This window comes from Aegilops tauschii, chromosome 5, assembly GCF_002575655.3.
Source record: "Aegilops tauschii subsp. strangulata cultivar AL8/78 chromosome 5, Aet v6.0, whole genome shotgun sequence".
Classification (NCBI taxonomy): domain Eukaryota; kingdom Viridiplantae; phylum Streptophyta; class Magnoliopsida; order Poales; family Poaceae; genus Aegilops; species Aegilops tauschii.
In genome coordinates, this window is record NC_053039.3 from 246,587,512 (window position 1) to 246,607,005 (window position 19,494).

Consider the following 19,494-nt stretch of genomic DNA (forward strand, 5'->3'; position numbering starts at 1 on the left):
ACTCCCCCTCCACCAACAAGCATCAATCCATGGCTTGCCCGAAACAACGAGTGCCTCCAACAAGCAACAGTCCCAGGGGGAGTTTTGTTTGCAATTAATTTGATTTAGTTTGCATAAAGCATGGGACTGGGCATCCCGGTGACCAGCCATTTTCTCGTGAGTGAGGAGCGGAGTCCACTCCTCTTGAGAATAACCCGCCTAGCATGGAAGATACGGACATCCCTAGTTGATACATGAGCTATTCGAGCATACAAAACAGAATTTCATTTGAAGGTTTAGAGTTTGGCACATACAAATTTACTTGGAACGGCAGGTAGATACCGCATATAGGAAGGTATGGTGGACTCATATGGAATAACTTTGGGGTTTAAGGGATTGGATGCACAAGCAGTATTCCCGCTTAGTACAAGTGAAGGCTAGCAAAAGACTGGGAAGCGACCAACTAGAGAGCGACAACAGTCATGAACATGCATTAAAATTAATAAACATTGAGTATGAGCATGAGTAGGATATAATCCACCATGAACATAAATATCGCAAAGGCTATGTTGATTTGTTTCAACTACATGTGTGAACATGTGCCGAGTCGAGTCACGTAAATCATTCAAAGGAGGATACCACCCCACTATACCACATCACAACCATTTTAATAGCATGTTGGCACGCAAGGTAAACCATTATAACTCATAGCTAATCAAGCATGGCACGAGCAACTATGATCTCTAATTGTCGTTGCAAACATGTTTATTCATAATAGGCTGAATTAGGAATGATGAACTAATCATATTTACAAAAACAAGAGAGGTCGAGTTCATACCAGCTTTTCTCATCTCAGTCAGTCCATCATATATTGTCATAATTGCCTTTCACTTGCACGACCGAAGGAAGTGAATAATAATAAGAGTGCACGTGCATTGGACTAAGCTGGAATCTGCGAGCATCCAATAAACAGGAGAAGACAAGGCAATATGGGCTCTTAGTTAAATCAACAATAATGCATATAAGAGCCACTTCAACAATTTAATTATGGTCTTCTCCTATCGACCCCAAAGAAAAGAAAAGAAATAAAACTATTTACACGGGAAAGCTCCCAACAAGCAAAAGAAGGACAGGAAATATTTTTGGTTTTTCTTTTTAATTATTACTACTACAGCAAGAAAGTAAACTAGCTAAAAGCTACACTAATTTTTTGTTTTTCTTAAGGTTTATCAAACACACAAGAAGAAAGCAAGAAAAAGGAAAATAAACTAGCATGGATATTACAGTGAAAGAGTATGAGCACCGACATCTAGCAATGAGTGCGTGAACATAAATGTAATGTCGGTGGGAAATACGTACTCCCCCAAGCTTAGGCTTTTGGCCTAAGTTGGTTTATTGCCACGGGTGGCCTGGCGGATACCCATAGTTGTAGCCGGGGTCGTACTGAGATGCGGCAATTATTGCCTCCTGGGCTGCAGCGTGGCGGCGAGCTGCCTCCGCCCTCCTCTCGTACTCATGTGCCTCCTCTCTGGTAATAACATATCTTCCTTTTGCCTGATAATCAAAGAAGGCAGGAGCAGGGAGAGTAATACGGACAGCACGACGTCTGTCAAAGATTAAGCGATACTAGAGAGGTGATTCATTCCTCTCAACAAACTGGTGGTGAACCATAGCATTAAAGTCTAGGTAAGCAGGAGGCAATTCAATATCATCATTACGTATGGTTACACCAAGAAAATCAGCTAGGCGGGTTGCATAAATTCCACCAAAGAAATCTCCATTAAATCTATTATTATGCAACCTACGTGCAACAATGGCTCCCAAATTATAAGATTTGTCTCCTAACACAGCACTCCTAAGAATACTGAGGTCGGGGACACACATATGACATGCTTCATCTTTACCATTTATGCACCTACCTATGAAGAGAGCAAAATAATGTATAGCAGGAAAATGAATGCTCCCTATGGTAGCTTGTGCTATATCTCTAGATTCCCCCACAGTTATACTAGCAAGAAAATTTCTAAATTCAGATTTGCGGGGTTCACTAGCACTACCCCATTGCGGAAGTTTGCAAGCAGCAGTAAAATCCTCTAAGTCCATCGTACAAGATTTCTCATAAAGATCAAACAGGAAAGTTGGAGAATTACGTGAAGATGAAAATTCAAACCTCCTCACAAAGGAACTAGTGAGATAGTGGTACTGGCGGCATTTTTCTTCCTCGAAGCTCACAAGAGCAGCGTTACGCAAATATGCGTTAAATTCTTCCTTGATTCCCGCTCGATCCATAAAGTTTTCTGAAGGCCATTCACAGGGCCGCACTGGAGCGTCCCTTGGTGGCTCATCGTCAGCATCACGCATTGCAAGCATGGGTCCTTGATTCCTTGAAGAACCACCTTGGCACATTTTCCTAAGCATATTTCTTCCTCTGAAAAATTTCTGAAATTTTTAGTAACTTCAAACAAAAGTGAACCAAGCTCAATAAAATTGATAGCAACTACTCCTACAAGTGCCTAGAGCCTATATCATGCATTAGAACTACTTGGAACCATATAAATTTGACATGCAAGCTCAAGAACATGGTCACCTAGGCAGCACAAATTTGCAATGAATAAAGCACTAGAACAAAAACTAATTGGACCAATGGAGGAGTCACATACCAAGGAACAATCTCCCCAAGCAGTTTTGTGAGAGGTGCTTTAAGCAAGGAGATCGAAAATCGCAGCAAAATGAGCTAGAACTCATGCTTGAGCTGGATAGTGATTTTTTTGGGAGGAAGAAGGAGTGTGTGGGTGCAGGAATAAGTGGAGGGGGCCACCATGGGCCCACGAGGCAGGGGGGCGCGACCAGGGGTAGGGCGCGCCCTCCACCCTCATGGCCAGGTGCTTGCCCCTCCTGCTGTGTTCTCAGTGCCAGGTATTCTCAAATATTCCATTTTCAGGGCATTTGGAGAACTTTTATTTTCGGGGTATTTTTATATTGCACGGATAATTCAGAAAACAGACAGAAAAATACTATTTTTACTTTATTTCAACTAAATAACAGAAAGTAGAAAGAGGGTACAGAAGGTTGTGCCTTCTAGTTTCATCCATCTCATGCTCATCAAAAGGAATCCACTAACAAGGTTGATCAGGTCTTGTTAACAAACTCATTCCGAGTAACATGGAACCGGAGAAATTTTGAATAACACTATGTTACCTCAACGGGGATATGCACATCCCCAATAATAAGAATATCATATTTCTTCTTGATAGTAGGAAGAGGAAATTCAAAACCTCCAAAAATATTCGATGGAATTTTCCCAATAGAATTGATACTATGAACTTGAGGTTGTTTCCTCGGGAAGTGTACCGTATGCTCATTACCATTAACATGAAAAGTGACATTGCCTTTGTTGCAATCAATAACAGCCCCTGTAGTATTCAAAAAGGGTCTTCCAAGAATAATAGACATACTATCGTCCTCGGGAATATCAAGAATAACAAAGTCCGTTAAAATAGTAACGTTTGCAACCACAACAGGCACATCCTCACAAATACCGATAGGTATAGCAGTTGATTTATCAGCCATTTGCAAAGATATTTCAGTAGGTGTCAACTTATTCAGATCAAGTCTACGATATAAAGAGAGAGGCATAACACTAACACCGGCTCCAAGATCACATAAAGCAGTTTTAACATAGTTTCTTTTAATGGAGCATGGTATAGTGGGTACTCCTGGATCTCCAAGTTTCTTTTGTATTCCACCTTTAAAAGTATAATTAGCAAGCATGGTGGAAATTTCAGCTTCCGGTATCTTTCTTTTATTAGTAACAATATCTTTCATATACTTAGCATAAGGATTCATTTTGAGCATATCAGTTAATCGCATACGCGAAAAGATAGGTCTAATCATTTCAGCAAAGCGCTCAAAATCCTCATCATCCTTTTTCTTGGATGGTTTGGGAGGAAAAGGCATGGGTTTCTGAACCCAAGGTTCCCTTTCTTTACCATGTTTCCTAGCAACAAAGTCTCTCTTATCATAACATTGATTCTTTGATTGTGGGTTATCAAGATCAAAAGCAAGTTCAATTTATATATCATTATCATTACTAGGTTGAGCATCATCATGAACATTATCATTAACATTTTCACTAGGTTCATGGTCATTACCAGATTGTGTTTCAGCATCAGAAATAGAAATATCATTTGGATTCTCAGGTGGTTCAGCAATAGGTTCACTAGAAGATGCAAAGTCCTATCATTTTCCTTTTTCTTCTTTTTAGAAGGACTAGGTGCATCAATATTATTTCTCTGAGAATCTTGTTCAATTCTCCTAGGGTGGCCTTCAGGATACAATGGTTCCTGAGTCATTTTACCAGTTCTAGTAGCCACTCTAACAGCATAATCATTTTTCTTACTATTCAATTCATTGAGCAAATCATTTTGAGCTTTAAGTACTTGTTCTACTTGAGTGGTAACCATAGAAGCATGTTTACTAATGAGTGAAGTTCACCTTTAACATTAGCCATGTAATTACTCAAGTGTTCAATCATACAAGCATTTTGTTTTAATTGTCAACCAAAATAAGCATTGAAATCTTCTTGCTTAACCATAAAGTTATCAAACTCATCCAAGCATTGGCTAGCAATTTTAGTAGGAGGGATTTCAACTTTATCATATCTATAGAGAGAATTTACCTTTACTGCCTGTGTCGGGTTATCAAGACCATGAGTTACTTCAATAGGTAATGGATTAAGATCATATGTTTCTTCAATAGGCGGTAAATTAAGACCATGTATTTCTTCAATAGGAGGTAAATTCTTAACATCTTCAGCTTTAATACCTTTTTCTTTCATAGATTTCTTTGCCTCTTGCATATCTTCAGGACTGAGAAATAGAACACCTCTTTTCTTCGGAGTTGGTTTAGGAATAGGCTCAGGAATTGGCTCAGGAGCTGGCTCAGGAAGCGTCCAATTATTTTCATTTGTCAACATATTATTCAATAGAATTTCATCTTCATCCGGTGTTCTTTCCCTGAAAACAGAACCAGCACAACTATCCAGGTAATCTCTAGAAGCATCGGTTAGTCCATTATAAAAGATATCAAGTATTTCATTTTTCTTGAGAGGATGATCAGGCAAAGCATTAAGTAATTGGAGAAGCCTCCCCCAAGCTTGTGGGAGACTCTCTTCTTCAATTTGCACAAAATTATATATATCCCTTAAAACAGCTTGTTTCTTATGAGCATGAAAATATTTAGCAGAGAAGTAGTAAATCATATCCTGGGGACTACGCACACAACCAGGATCAAGAGAATTAAACCATATCTTAGCATCACCTTTAATGAGAACGGAAATATTTTAAGGATATAAAGGTAGCGAGATTTCTCATCATTAGTGAACAAGGTGGCTATATCATTTAATTTAGTAAGATGTGCCACAACAGTTTCAGATTCATAGCCATGAAAAGGATCAGATTCAACCAAAGTAATTACATCAGGATCAACAGAGAATTCATAATCCTTATCAGTAACACAGATAGGTGAAGTAGCAAAAGCAGGGTCAGGTTTCATTCTAGCATTAAGAGATTGCTGCTTCCATTTAGCTAATAACCTCTTGAGCTCGTATCTATCTTTGCAAGCTAAAATAGTTAAAGCAGCTTCTTTTTCCAAAACATAACCCTCAGGAATAACAGGTGATTCATATTTATTAGGGGGAGAGTCTTCATCATCACTTTCATCAATGTTATCAGTTTCAATAATTTCATTCTCTCTAACCCTAGCAAGTTGTTCATCAAGAAACTCACCAAGTGGCACAGTAGTATCAAGCATAGAAGTAGTTTCATCATAAGTACCATGCATAGCAGAAGTGGCATCATCAATAACATGCGACATATCAGAACAAATAGCAGAAGCAGGTTTAGGTGTCGCAAGCTTACTCAAAACAGAAGGTGAATCAAGTGCAGAGCTAGAAGGCAGTTCCTTACCTCCCCTCGTAGTTGAGGGATAGATTTTTGTTTTCTCGTCTTTCAAGTTCTTCATAGTGACCAGCAGATATAAATCCCAAGTGACTCAAAGAATAGAGCTATGCTCCCCGGCAACGGCGCCAGAAAATAGTCTTGATAACCCACAAGTATAGGGGATCGCAACAGTTTTCAAGGGTAGAGTATTCAACCCAAATTTATTGACTCGACACAAGGGGAGCCAAAGAATATTCTCAAGTATTAGCAGTTGAGTTGTCAATTCAACCACACCTGGATAACTTAGTATCTGCAGCAAAGTATTTAGTAGCAAAGTAATATGATAGTAGTGGTAACGGTAACAAAAGTAATATTTTTGGTGTTTTGTAGTGATTGTAACAGTAGCAACGGAAAAGTAAATAAGCGAGGAACAATATGTGAAAAGCTCGTAGGCATTGGATCGGTGATGGAGAATTATGCCGGATGCGGTTCATCATGTAACAGTCATAACATAGGGTGACACAGAACTAGCTCCAATTCATCAATGTAATGTAGGCATGTATTCCGAATATAGTCATACGTGCTTATGGAAAAGAACTTGCATGCCATCTTTTGTCCTAACCTCCCGTGGCAGCGGGGTCCTAATGGAAACTAAGGGATATTAAGGCCTCCTTTTAATAGAGTACCGGAACAAAGCATTAACACATAGTGAATACATGAACTCCTCAAACTATGGTCATCACCGGGAGTGGTCCCGATTATTGTCACTTCGGGGTTGCCGGATCATAACACATAGTAGGTGACTATAGACTTGCAATATAGGATCAAGAACTCACATATATTCATGAAACATAATAGGTTCAGATCTGAAATCATGGCACTCGGGCCCTAGTGACAAGCATTAAGCATAGCAAAGTCATAGCAACATCAATCTTAGAACATAGTGGATACTAGGGATCAAACCCTAACAAAACTAACTCGATTACATGATAGATCTCATCCAACCCATCACCGTCCAGGAAGCCTACGATGGAATTACTCACGCACGGCGGTGAGCATCATGAAATTGGTGATGGAGGATGGTTGATGATGACGACGGCGACGAATCCCCCTCTCCGGAGCCCCGAACGGACTCTAGATCAGTCCTCCCGAGAGGTTTTAGGGCTTGGCGGCGGCTCCGTATCGTAAAACACGATGAATCCTTCTCTCTCATTTTTTCTCCTCGAATGTGAATATATGGAGTTGGAGTTGAGGTCGGTGCAGCGTCAGGGGGCCCACGAGGCAGGGGCGCGCCCAGGGGGGCAGGCGCGCCCTCCACCGTCATGGACAGGGTGTGGGCCCCCTAACATGGATTTTTCTTCCAGTATTTTTAATATTTTCCAAAAAGATGTTCCGTGGAGTTTCAGGTCATTCCGAGAACTTTTCTTCCTGCACATAAATAACACCATGGAAAGTCTGCTGAAAACAGCGTCAGTCCGGGTTAGTTCCATTCAAATCATGCAAGTTAGAGTCCAAAACATGGGCAAAAGTGTTTGGAAAAGTAGATACGACGGAGACGTATCAAGGCTGCCCTCTTCTTCCTTCACCCCTCAGGGGGAGAGCTGCTTTCCTCCTCCTCGTCGTCGTCTTCAGCGGCGGAGGAGTGAGTTTTGTTGTCTTCGGACGTCATGTCCGAAGCTCCTTTGCGGCGAGGGGCGCTCCGCACCCGCTTGGCCTTCTTCTTGGCCTTCTTCTCCGGCGCCTGGTAGGGCGCCAGAACCAGCATCTTTGTCAGAAGCGGAATTGCTCGTTCCTCGGACAGCGGAGCCGGACACCGAATCCGCTCTGCCTTCTTTGTCCAGCCCTGGAAAAATAAATAGTGAGGTTTAGATGTCTTCCCCGACTAAGCAAGTAAAGTATGCGCCTTGAAACGTGAAATACTTACCGCACTGGCGGGATGGGCCAGGGCGTGCCCGCGGTCCTCGGTTGTCTCCGGAGGCGTCTCGTTGCCCTTGAAGAGCACCTTCCAGATATCTTCGTGCGTGGTCTCGAAGAGCCTTTCCAAGGTTTGGTGCTCATCCGGATTGAATTCCCATAAAGGGCAAGTCCGGCTCTGGCATGGAAGGATCTGGCGAACTAGCATCACTTGGATCACGTTGACGAGCTTAATGTTTTTGTCCACCATGCTTTGGATGCGCGTTTGCAGCGCTATCAGCTCGTCCGACGAAGACCAATTTGGGCCCTTCTCTAGCCAGGAGGTGAGCCGCATTGGAGCTCCGGACTTGAATTCGGGAGCCGCGGCCCAGGTGGCGTCGCGGGGCTCTGTGATATAGAACCACAGTTTCTGCCACTCTTTGACGGTCTCCACAAAAGTACCTTTGGGCCATGTGACGTTGGGCATCTTGCTCACCATGGCACCTCCGCACTCTGCATGTTGGCCATCCACCACCTTCGGCTTCACGTTGAAGATCTTGAGCCACAGTCCGAAGTGGGGTGGAATGCGGAGGAAGGCCTCACACACGACAATGAATGCCGAGATGTTGAGGAAGGAGTTTGGGGCTAGATCATGGAAATCTAGCCCGTAATAGAACATGAGTCCGCAGACGAAAGGGTGGAGAGGAAACCCTAACCCGCGGACGAAGTGAGGGATGAACACCACCCTCTCATTGGGCTTCGGGGTGGGGACGATCTGCCCCTTGGTCGGAAGCCGGTGGGCGATTTCCTTCGCCAGGTACCCGGCCTCCCGAAGCTTGGTGATGTCCTTCTCCATGACGGAGGAGGCCATCCACTTCCCTTGCGCTCCAAATACGGACATGGTCGAGTGCTTCCTTGAGGTGGAAAAGATGAGGACTTGGGCGCTGGAGCTCGAGAATGGGAGGGCAGAGAAAGAGAAGGCGTGGGTGAAGGAAAGGAATCCTTATCTCCTTATAAGGGCAGTGAATATCAAGCGCCTCCCCACTCGCCTGTTCCCAAGGGCTGTGCAGACAGCACGGTTGGATTACCCATGCCCGTATTGATGAGAATCCCGTAATAAGGGGACACGATCTCTGCTTTGACAAGACGTGCGAGTAAAACCGCATCTCGAAGCGACAGGCCAAAAAACGGTTCAAAATAATGACCGGGTGATGACGTGATATCAGGTTACCAAAAGTTGTCAGCGGATTGGACTCGTGAAATATTATACTCTCTGCGGTTGTGTGTGGAATTTGTGTTGCAGAGCCGGACACGTTCATTGTGTCCGAAGACTGTGTTGGAGTATTCGGAGAAGGAACCCGCCTTGAAATGTCGAAGACAATTTGTGCGCCGGACATCTCGTCATTGAAGCCTGGTTCAGGGGCTACTGAGGGAGTCCTGGATTAAGGGGGTCCTCGGGCGTCCGGACTATGGTACGTAGGCCGGACTGATGGGCTGTGAAGATACAAGAACGAAGACTCTCTCCCGTGACTGGATAGGACTCTCCTTGGCGTGGAAGGCAAGCTTGGCATCCAAATATGAAGATTCCTTTCTCTATAACCAACTTTGTACAACCCTAGTCCCCTCAGGTGTCTATATAAACCGAAGGGGTTAGTCCGTAGAAGGAAGGAGAATCATAATCATAGTCATACAGGCTAGACTTCTAGGGTTTTAGCCATTACGATCTCGAGGTACATCAAATCTTGTAATACTCATATCATCAAGATCAATCAAGCAGGAAGTAGGGTATTACCTCCATAGAGAGGGCCCGAACCTGGGTAAACATCGTGTCCCCCGTCTCCTGTTACCATCGACCTTAGACGCACAGTTCGGGACCCCCTTCCCGAGATCTGCCGGTTTTGACACGGACAGTCACCATGCATCCTCTTGGACCATCGTGGCCAAAGCATACCGAGCAGGTTTCTACTGGCCCCGAGCAAATGAAATGGCAAAAGAAATAGTCGACAAGTGTGAGGGCTGCCAGTTCTACTCCAACATGTCCCACAAGCCTGCGTCGGCCTTGAAGACCATTCCACTCGTCTGGCCATTTGCTGTTTGGGGATTGGATATGGTTGGACCTCTAAGGACCGGCAGGAGTGGCTTCACCCATCTGCTTGTAGTAATCAACAAGTTCACTAAATGTATTGAAGCCAAACCCATCAAAAACCTCGATTCAAGTACCACCGTCAGCTTCATCAGAGAATTAACATTTAGATATGGAGTTCCGCACAACATCATCACGGACAATGGTTCAAACTTTGATTCAGATGAGTTCAAGGCTTTTTGTGCTTCCCAAGGCACTCGGGTCGACTATGCTTCAGTCGCCCACCCGCAGTCAAATGGACAAGCCGAAAGTGATAATGGTTTGATCCTCCAAGGGCTGAAACCCCGGTTGATGCATGACCTCAAGCATGCAGCAGGCGCTTGGGTAGACGAGTTACCATCAGTTCTTTGGGGATTGAGAACAACACCAAATCGGTCGACTGGTCAGACTCCCTTCTTCATGGTCTATGGGGCTGAAGCTGTGCTACCGAGTGATTTGCTTCACAACGCGCCCTGAGTAGAACTTTTCTCAGAAGCTGAAGCTGAACAAGCTCGGCAAGATGCTTTTGACCTTCTGGAAGAAGAAAGAGAGATGGCCTTGATCCGGTCGACCATTTATCAGCAAGACCTCCATCGATTCCATGCCAGAAACGTGAGAGGCCGAGCATTTCAGGAAGGATACCTTGTGCTCTGAGTGGATCAGCAATGGCCTCACAAGCTTGCTCCTGCTTGGGAAGGTCCCTTCATCGTCACCAAGGTGCTCCACAACGGAGTGTATCACCTCTACAATGTGGAACAGAAGAAAGACGAGCCACGCGCTTGGAATGCGGAGCTGCTCCGCCATTTTTATACTTAAGCATTCAGATAGATGAAATGTAATAAGAAGTACCTTTCAGTTTTGTTTATCAAAGACGCAGTTTTACTGTCTCCTAAATGATTGCTGTTACATACTCATGTGTTCAAAAAACCCCAGTGGGTGGCTTAGCTACGAACCTGATTCACCTAAGTTTCAAAAACTACTCCGAGTGGAGAGCAATCCTCCCACTCGGGGGCTTAGCCGCGAACTTGATTCGCCTAAGTTTCAAAAATCCTACCGAGTGAAGAGCAACCCTCTCACTCGGGGGTTAGCTGCAGTCCCGTACTCACCTAAGTTTTTAAAATCCTACCGAGTGAAGAGCAACCCTCTCAGTTAGGGGCTTAGCTGCAGTCCCGTACTCGCCTAAGTTTTTAAAATCCCACCGAGTTAAGAGCAACCCTCTCACTCAGGGGCTTAGCTGCAGTCCCGTACTCGCCTAAGTTATTAAAATCCTACCGAGTGAAGAGAAACCCTCTCACTCGGGGGCTTAGCTGCAGTCCCATACTCGCCTAAGTTTTTAAAATCCTACCGAGTGAAGAGAAACCCTCTCACTCGGGGGCTTAGCTGCAGTCCTGTACTCACCTAAGTTTTTAAAATCCCACCGAGTGAAGAGCAACCCTCTCACTCGGGGGCTTAGCTGCAGTCATGTACTCACCTAAGTTTTTAAAATCCTATCGAGTGAAGAGCAACCCTCTCACTCGGGGGCTTAGCTGCAGTCCCGTACTCGCCTAAGTTTTTAAAATCCTACCGAGTGAAGAGCAACCCTCTCACTCGGGGGCTTAGTTGCAGTCCCGTACTCGCCTAAGTTTTTAAAATCCAACTGAGTGAAGAGCAACCCTCCCACTCGGGGGCTTAGCTGTAGTCCCGTACTCGCCTAAGTTTTTAAAATCCTACCGAGTGAAGAGCAACCCTCCCACTCTGGGACTTAGCTGCAGTCCCGTACTCGCCTAAGTTTTAAACCACTCCGAGTGGTCGAGTCACTAATACGATGAACGCTCCATCTCCATCCGCAAGGACGACGAGGTGCAGGTCGTGCACAGCACCTAGTGCTCTTGTCCATGGCCCACTCGACGGAGCTGCGTCACAAGTATAACGTGCGCTCCATCCTGATCCGCAAGGACGACGAGGTGCAGGTCGTGCACAGCACCTAGTGCTCTTGTCCATGACCCACTCGACGGAGCTGCGTCACAAGTATAACATGCGCTCCATCCTGATCCGCAAAGACGACGAGGTACAGGTCGTGTGCAGCACCTAATCCGCAGTGATGAATCAAGTTTCACTCAGAGTCAAGAGATTCAAAAGTAGCAAAGACGAAGACAAACATATTCAAGGAAAAACCAAGTTCAGATAAGTCTCGCAAGGTTCAGAACCGCAGATAAAAGTGCTCGGGCATCCGGCCCGAAGGAGTTTAACGGTTACAAAATCACTCGGCATTCCGAGGCAAATTTAAGCAAGGCATAAAGTTTGTTTACTCCGCAGGGGGAGGGCTGGCAGGCTCGACGAACTCGTCCAGGTCAATTCCGTCTGCAATGCAAGTGGCTGCTTCAAGGAAGGTCTCCATGAAGGACTCGAAGTGAAGCTTCTTAGTGTTAGCAACTTTAAGCGCTGCTAGCTTCTCTTCCTTGGCCTCTTTATAATGAACGTGAAAAAGTGACAGAGCCACATCAGCACCACATCGGACAGATGACTTCTTCCATTCCTGCACTCGACCGGGAATCTCATTGAGTCGAGTCATCAGAGACTCGAGATCATTTTGGAATGTCTCCCTTGGCCAGAGCGCCGTGTCAATCCGCAACACCACCACCTTCAGTCGTGCGAGGTAGTCCATGGCACTGGCAAGGCGAGATTCCAGTCGGAGCACGTTCATGGCAGCTTCGTCCTTCACAGGGGAGTTGATAGGGTCCAAGCTCGTTTCAATCCTCCCAGTCTCTTCCTCAAAGTTTTGACAGAATTCTGCACGCACGGAGAAATGATGAGTCGACAGTCATATAAAGAGTCGACAGTGGCAAATCAGCCGGACAAGAGAAAGTACCTTCAAGCATAAGGAACAGCTTCTTAGCGAGTCCTCCCAGATAAACCTCCAGCTCATCCCTCTTCTGAGTAAGGTCTCCAACTTTGTCGGTCAGAGCCACCTTGTCCTTCTTCAGCTGCACGACTTCTTTGTTGGCTTCGCTGATGGCAGTCTTCAGTTTGGCGTTCTCTTCTTCTATCTTGCCGACTGAAGCCAGCTTCTTGTCGGCAAGTTCAGTTCTTTCCCGCGCTGTTTTCTGAGCTGCGGCAAGATCAAGGTCCTTCTGCTCCAGCACCTGCTTCATTTTCTCTAAAGAAATGACATTCTCCAGTCGAGCTTGGAGTTGTCTGTTTTCACTACGCACATCTGTTCGAGTGGAGTCACTCGGTTCAAAAGGTGAAACCTAAAGCTGACAAAGCAAACAGTCAACAAGTTGTTACCTCCCATAGGAGCTGCTTCATCCTTAGCGTTCTTCATATTTTGCTTGGCCAGTTCCAGTTCAAGGTTGAGCTGAATCTGTTTCTGCTCCAAATCAGCAAACCGAGCCCCGAGCTCACAAGATCTCTGCAGTCAGTGGACAATCAGTCGACGGGAACAAATATTTGGTTGCTTCTGAGCGATAAAATACAAGTTCAGTTCGTTACGACAAGAAGAGTTCTAATACTACTCCTGAATCATACATTCAACAGTAGTCTCGGGGACTACACCCAATGGGTGCACTTGGCGTGCCCCCACTGGTTTGACCTTTCAATCGACTTGGTCCGTCCAGTCAAGCAAAAAAAAGCAACAGTTATTCTCAGACCACAGCCGACTGCCCGCAGTCGACTGCGGTCTCGGGGACAACACCCAGCCCCCACTGGTCCAGATTCCACTCGACAAGACCTATCTAGACCGAGTGAAGGAACTGTAAAGAGACATTTTTATCAAGACCCCCGCCGAATCACACATTCGACGGCGGCCTCGGGGACTACACCTAGTGGGTGCACTCTGCGTGCCCCCACTAGTTCAAAGATACAATCGACACAACCTAGTCGACTCAAGTGGAAAAACTACCCAGCAAATGTTGAAACACCCAGTGGGTGTACAGATGCAAGGTGCAAACTGACAATAGATGCACATTAAAGGTTTTCGGGTAGCATATCCTACCAGAACAAGCGTCAAGATAAAAGATCAATCGGAAATCAGCTAACCCGGACGTTCGTCTGGAGTGCTGAACTGCCGTCACAAGCAGCCTGATTGGCCTCGCGCACCACTTTCATCTGCTCCATCAAAGACCTGCCTGGCATATAACTTCCTTGGCAGCGCAGTAGGTGGAACAGTCATAGGAACAGTCGCAGCAGCTTGAGGATCTGAGGCATGGAGTTGCACGGACAAAGCAGGGACTTGGACGGTCGACGCCGAAGGACGTTTAGTCGACAAAAGATCGGCAAAAGTATCAGAAGCTCGATTAAGGTCTCCGGACTGCTGGATCACTGGTTCTAGCACTGACGTCGTCTGAGGTACCTTCCTGGTTGGCACCCTCCTGCATGAAGTTCTGCTCTTCCTTCCCGTGTTCTTCTGGGGCATATCTTCATCATCATCCGGAAGCTCAGTGACATTTTGCGGTGTTGTAAAAGACTCGACCGTGAGAGTTTGGTCGACCGATCGTCCAAACAACAAAAAGAAAGCAAGATTGCAAAAGTCATACCTGCTTTGGAAGTGGCTGCGTCCTCGGTCTCCTCATCATCCTTGTAAATGTCCATGGAGGTTAAAGAGGTAGCGGCGTGATACGTCTCCAACATATCTATAATTTTTGATTGTTCCATGCTATATTATATTCTATTTTGGATGTTTAATGGGCTTTATTATACACTTCTATATTATTTTTGGGACTAACCTATTAACCGGAGGCCCAGCCTAAATTGCTGTTTTTTGGCTACTTCAGTGTTTCGCAGAAAAAGAATATCAAACGGAGTCCAAACGGAATGAAACCTTCGGGAACGTGATTTTCGGAACAAACGTGATCCAGAGGACTTGGAGTCTACGTCAAGAAATCAACCAGGAGAGCACGAGGCAGGGGAGCGCCTACCCCCTGGGCGCGCCCTCCACCCTCGTGGGGCCCACGTTGCTCCACCGACGTACTTCTTCCTCCTATATCTACATACGTACCCCCAAACTATCAGATACGGAGCCAAAACCCTATTTCCACCGCCACAACCTTCTGTACACGTGAGATCCCATCTTGGGGCCTTTTCCGGTGATCACGGAGGGCTTCTACATCAACACCATAGCCTCTCCGATGATGTGTGAGTAGTTTTCCTCAGACCTTCGGGTCCATAGTTATTAGCTAGATGGCTTCTTCTCTCTCTTTGGATCTCAATACAAAGTTCTCCACGATTCTCGTGGAGATCTATTCAATGTAATCTTCTTTTGTGGTGTGTTTGTTGAGACTGATGAATTATGGGATTATGATCAAGTTTATCTATGAACAATATTTGAATCTCCTCTGAATTCTTTTATGTATGATTGGTTATCTTTGCAAGTCTCTTCGAATTATCAGTTTGGTTTGGCCTACTAGATTGATCTTTCTTGCAATGGGAGAAGTGCTTAGCTTTGGGTTCAATCTTGCGGTGTCCTTTCCCAGTGACAGCAGGGGCAGCAAGGCACGTATTGTATTGTTGCCATCGAGGATAAAAAGATGGGGTTTATATCATATTGCATGAATTTATCCCTCTACATCATGTCATCTTACTTAAAGCATTACTCCGTTCTTATGAACTTAATACTCTACATGCATGCTGGATAGCGGTCGATGTGTGGAGTAATAGTAGTAGATGCAGGCAGGAGTCGGTCTACTTGTCACGTACGTGATGCCTATATACATGATCATACCTAGATATTCTCATAACTATGCTCAATTCTATCAATTGCTCAACAGTAATTTGTTCACCCACCGTAATACTTATGCTCTTGAGAGAAGCGACTAGTGAAACCTATGTCCCCCGGGTCTATTTTCCATCATATTAATCTTCCAACACTTAATTATTTTCATTGCCCTTTTATTTTACTTTGCATCTTTATTTCTCTTTATCATAAAAATACCAAAAATATTATCTGATCATATCTATCAGATCTCACTCTCGTAAGTGACCGTTGAGGGATTGACAACCCCTTTATCGTGTTGGTTGCGAGGTTCTTATTTGTTTGTGTAGGTGCGAGGGACTCGTGCGTGATCTCCTACTGGATTGATACCTTGGTTCTCAAAAACTGAGGGAAATACTTACGCTACTTTACTGCATCACCTTTTCCTCTTCAAGGGAGAACCAACGCAGTGCTCAAGAGGTAGCAAGAAGGATTACTGGCGCCATTGCCGGGGAGATTCGCGCCAAGTCAAGTCAAGTCAAGACATACCAAGTACCCATCACAAACTCTTATCCCTCGCATTACATTATTTGCCATTTGCCTCTCGTTTTCCTCTCCCCCACTTCACCCTTGCTGTTTTATTCGCCCTCTCTTTCCCGTTCGCCTACCTCTTTCTTTTTGCTCCTCGCACTTTCTGCCGTTATGTCTGAAATAGGGGAAATTATTGTCGATATGGACAATAATAATAACATGGAAAATTCTGATGCTCCTGCTGAAGAACCCCCTATCTTACATACAAAAAAAATTCCGAATTGGTAGTGGTAATATTATTGGAAAAGGAGTTATCCAAGATTCCTTTACTTGTGCCGGTGCTTTGCCTTCTATGGGTAGTTGTATTCTTCATAGAACTAGTAGTCTTGCGGACGCTATCGCCATGCATGTAGTTGAACTTGAAAGGCAATTTATGCACATCCATCCTTGCATACAAAGGATTTTCCTAGAATTTTCTAATATTGAGCATTCTTCTGTTAAGTGTGCCGCTACTATCTTTTTGGCTGATGAGTTTACATTTATAATAAAAGAGGCCAAAGATATCTTTGCGCACTATAGCGTGGACGCCGGCCGTCCTCCCATACTGGTTATCCTCTTTGATCAAGAGGAAATAATGCGTTTTCAATCTCTAGACTATGTTGCTTTTAATGAAAACCTTAGAAAAAGGGTTCCTACCAATGTTCTAGTTGACAGAATTTCTGAACTTAATAATGATTTTGCTATTCGAAATAATGAGATAGGATATTCTCTCGAGTTTAGGCTCACGAAGTTCTGTCAGAAAAATGCTTATAATGATGAATTGGTTGTGCAATACGAAGGGCCGAAGGAGGAACCTATACCTCCCAAAGTTGATCTTGGGGACTTCTGCCCCATTAAATTTAGCCATTTTGATTACTTTTTCCTGCCTCAAAGAAAACTTGCTGCTGAACATAGAGAATATGAAATGAATTTTCGTGATCTATCCTATTATTATGGCAATACCCAGATCTATCCGTGTTTTTATGCCTAGCTAGGGGCGTTAAACGATAGCGCTTGTTGGGAGGCAACCCAATTTTATTTTAGTTTTTTTGCTTTTTGCTTCTGTTTAGGAATAAATATTTGATGTAGCCTCTGGTTAGAGTTGTTTTTATGTTTTAATTATTGTTTGTGCCAAGTTAAACCTATAGGATCTTCTTGGATGATTGTTATTTGATCTTGCTGAAAATTCCAGAAACTTTCTGTTCACGAAAACAATTGTTAAAAATTACCAGAACGTGATATAATATTTATTCCAATTTCAGCAGATCAATAAACAAATTATTTATGTCTTACTATTTTGGCAGAAATTTTAGAGTTCCAGAAGTTTGCGTTAGTTACAGATTACTACATACTGTTCTGTTTTTGACAGATTCTGTTTTTCGTGTGTTGTTTGCTTATTTTGATGAATCTATGGCTAATAAAATAGTTTATAAACCATAGAGAAGTTGGAATACAGTAGGTTTAACACCCATATAAATAAATAATGAGTTCATTACAGTACCTTGAAGTGGTGTTTTGTTTTCTTTCGCTAACGGAGCTCACGAGATTTTCTGTTAAGTTTTGTGTTGTGAAGTTTTCAAGTTTTGGGTAAAAGATTTGATGGATTATGGAACAAGGAGTGGCAAGAGCCTGAGATTGGGGATGCCCATGGCACCCCAAGATAATATAAGGACACCAAAAAGCCAAAGCTTGGGGATGCCCCGGAAGGCATCCCCTCTTTCGTCTACTTCCATCGGTAACTTTACTTGGAGCTATATTTTTATTCACCACATGATATGTGTTTTGCTTCGAGCGTCTTGTATGATTTGAGTCTTTATTTGTTAGTTTACCACAATCATCCTTGCTGTACACACCTTTTGAGAGAGACACACATGATTCGGAATTTATTAGAATACTCTATGTGCTTCACTTATATCTTTTGAGCTATATAGTTTTTGCTCTAGTGCTTCACTTATATTTTTTAGAGCACGGTGGTGGAATTGTTTTATAGAAACTATTGTTCTCTCATGCTTCACTCATATTATTTTGAGAGTCCTACAAAACAGCATGGTAATTTGCTTAAATTGAGAAATTAGTCCTAAAGTAATAGGCATCCAAGATTAGTAAAAAATTATCTTATGAGTTAAAGTTTGTGATTCCCATAGCATGCACGTATGGTGAACCGTTATGTGATGAAGTCGGAGCATGATTTATTTATTGATTGTCTTCCTTATGAGTGGCGGTCGGGGACGAGCGATGGTCTTTTCCTACCAATCTATCCCCCTAGGGGCATGCGCGTAATACTTTGCTTTGATAACTTGTAGATTTTTGCAATAAGTATATGAGTCCTTTATGACTAATGTTGAGTCCATGGATTATACGCACTCTCTTCCTTCCACCATTGCTAGCCTCTCTAATACCGCGCACTTTTCGCCGGTATCATACACCCACCATATACCTTCCTCAACACAGACACCATACCTACCTATTATGGCATTTCCATAGCCATTCCGAGATATATTGCCATGCAACTTACCACCGTTCCGTTTACTATGACACGCTCCATCATTGTCATATTGCTTCGCATGATCATGTAGTTGACATCGTATTTGTGGCAAAACCACCGTTCATAATTCTTTCATACATGTCACTCTTGATTCATTGCATATCCCGGTACACCGCCGAAGGCATTCACATAGAGTCATATTTTGTTCTAAGTATTGAGTTGTAATTGTTGAGTTGTAAGTAAATAAAAGTGTGATGATCATCATTTTTAGAGCATTGTCCCAAGTGAGGAAAGGATGATGGAGACTATGATTCCCCCATAAGTCAGGATGAGACTCCGGATGAAAAATAAAAAAAGAGAAAGAAAAAAAAGAGGCCATAAAAAAAGAGAAAAGGCCCAAATAAAAAAAAGAGAAAAAGAGAGAAGGGACAATGTTACTATCCTTTTACCACACTTGTGCTTCCAAGTAGCACCATAATCTTCATGATAGAGAGTCTCCTATGATATCACTTTCATATACTAGTGGGAATTTTTCATTATAGAACTTGGCTTGTATATTCCAATGATGGGCTTCCTCAAAATGCCCTAGGTCTTCGTGAGCAAGCGAGTTGGATGCACACCCACTTAGTTTCTTTTGTTGAGCTTTCATATACTTATAGCTCTAGTGCATCCGTTGCATGGCAATCCCTACTCACTCACATTGATATCTGTTGATGGGCATCTCCATAGCCCGTTGATACGCCTAGTTGATGTGAGACTATCTTCTCCTTTTTGTCTTCTCCACAACCACCATTCTATTCCACATATAGTGCTATGTCCATGGCTTACGCTCATGTAT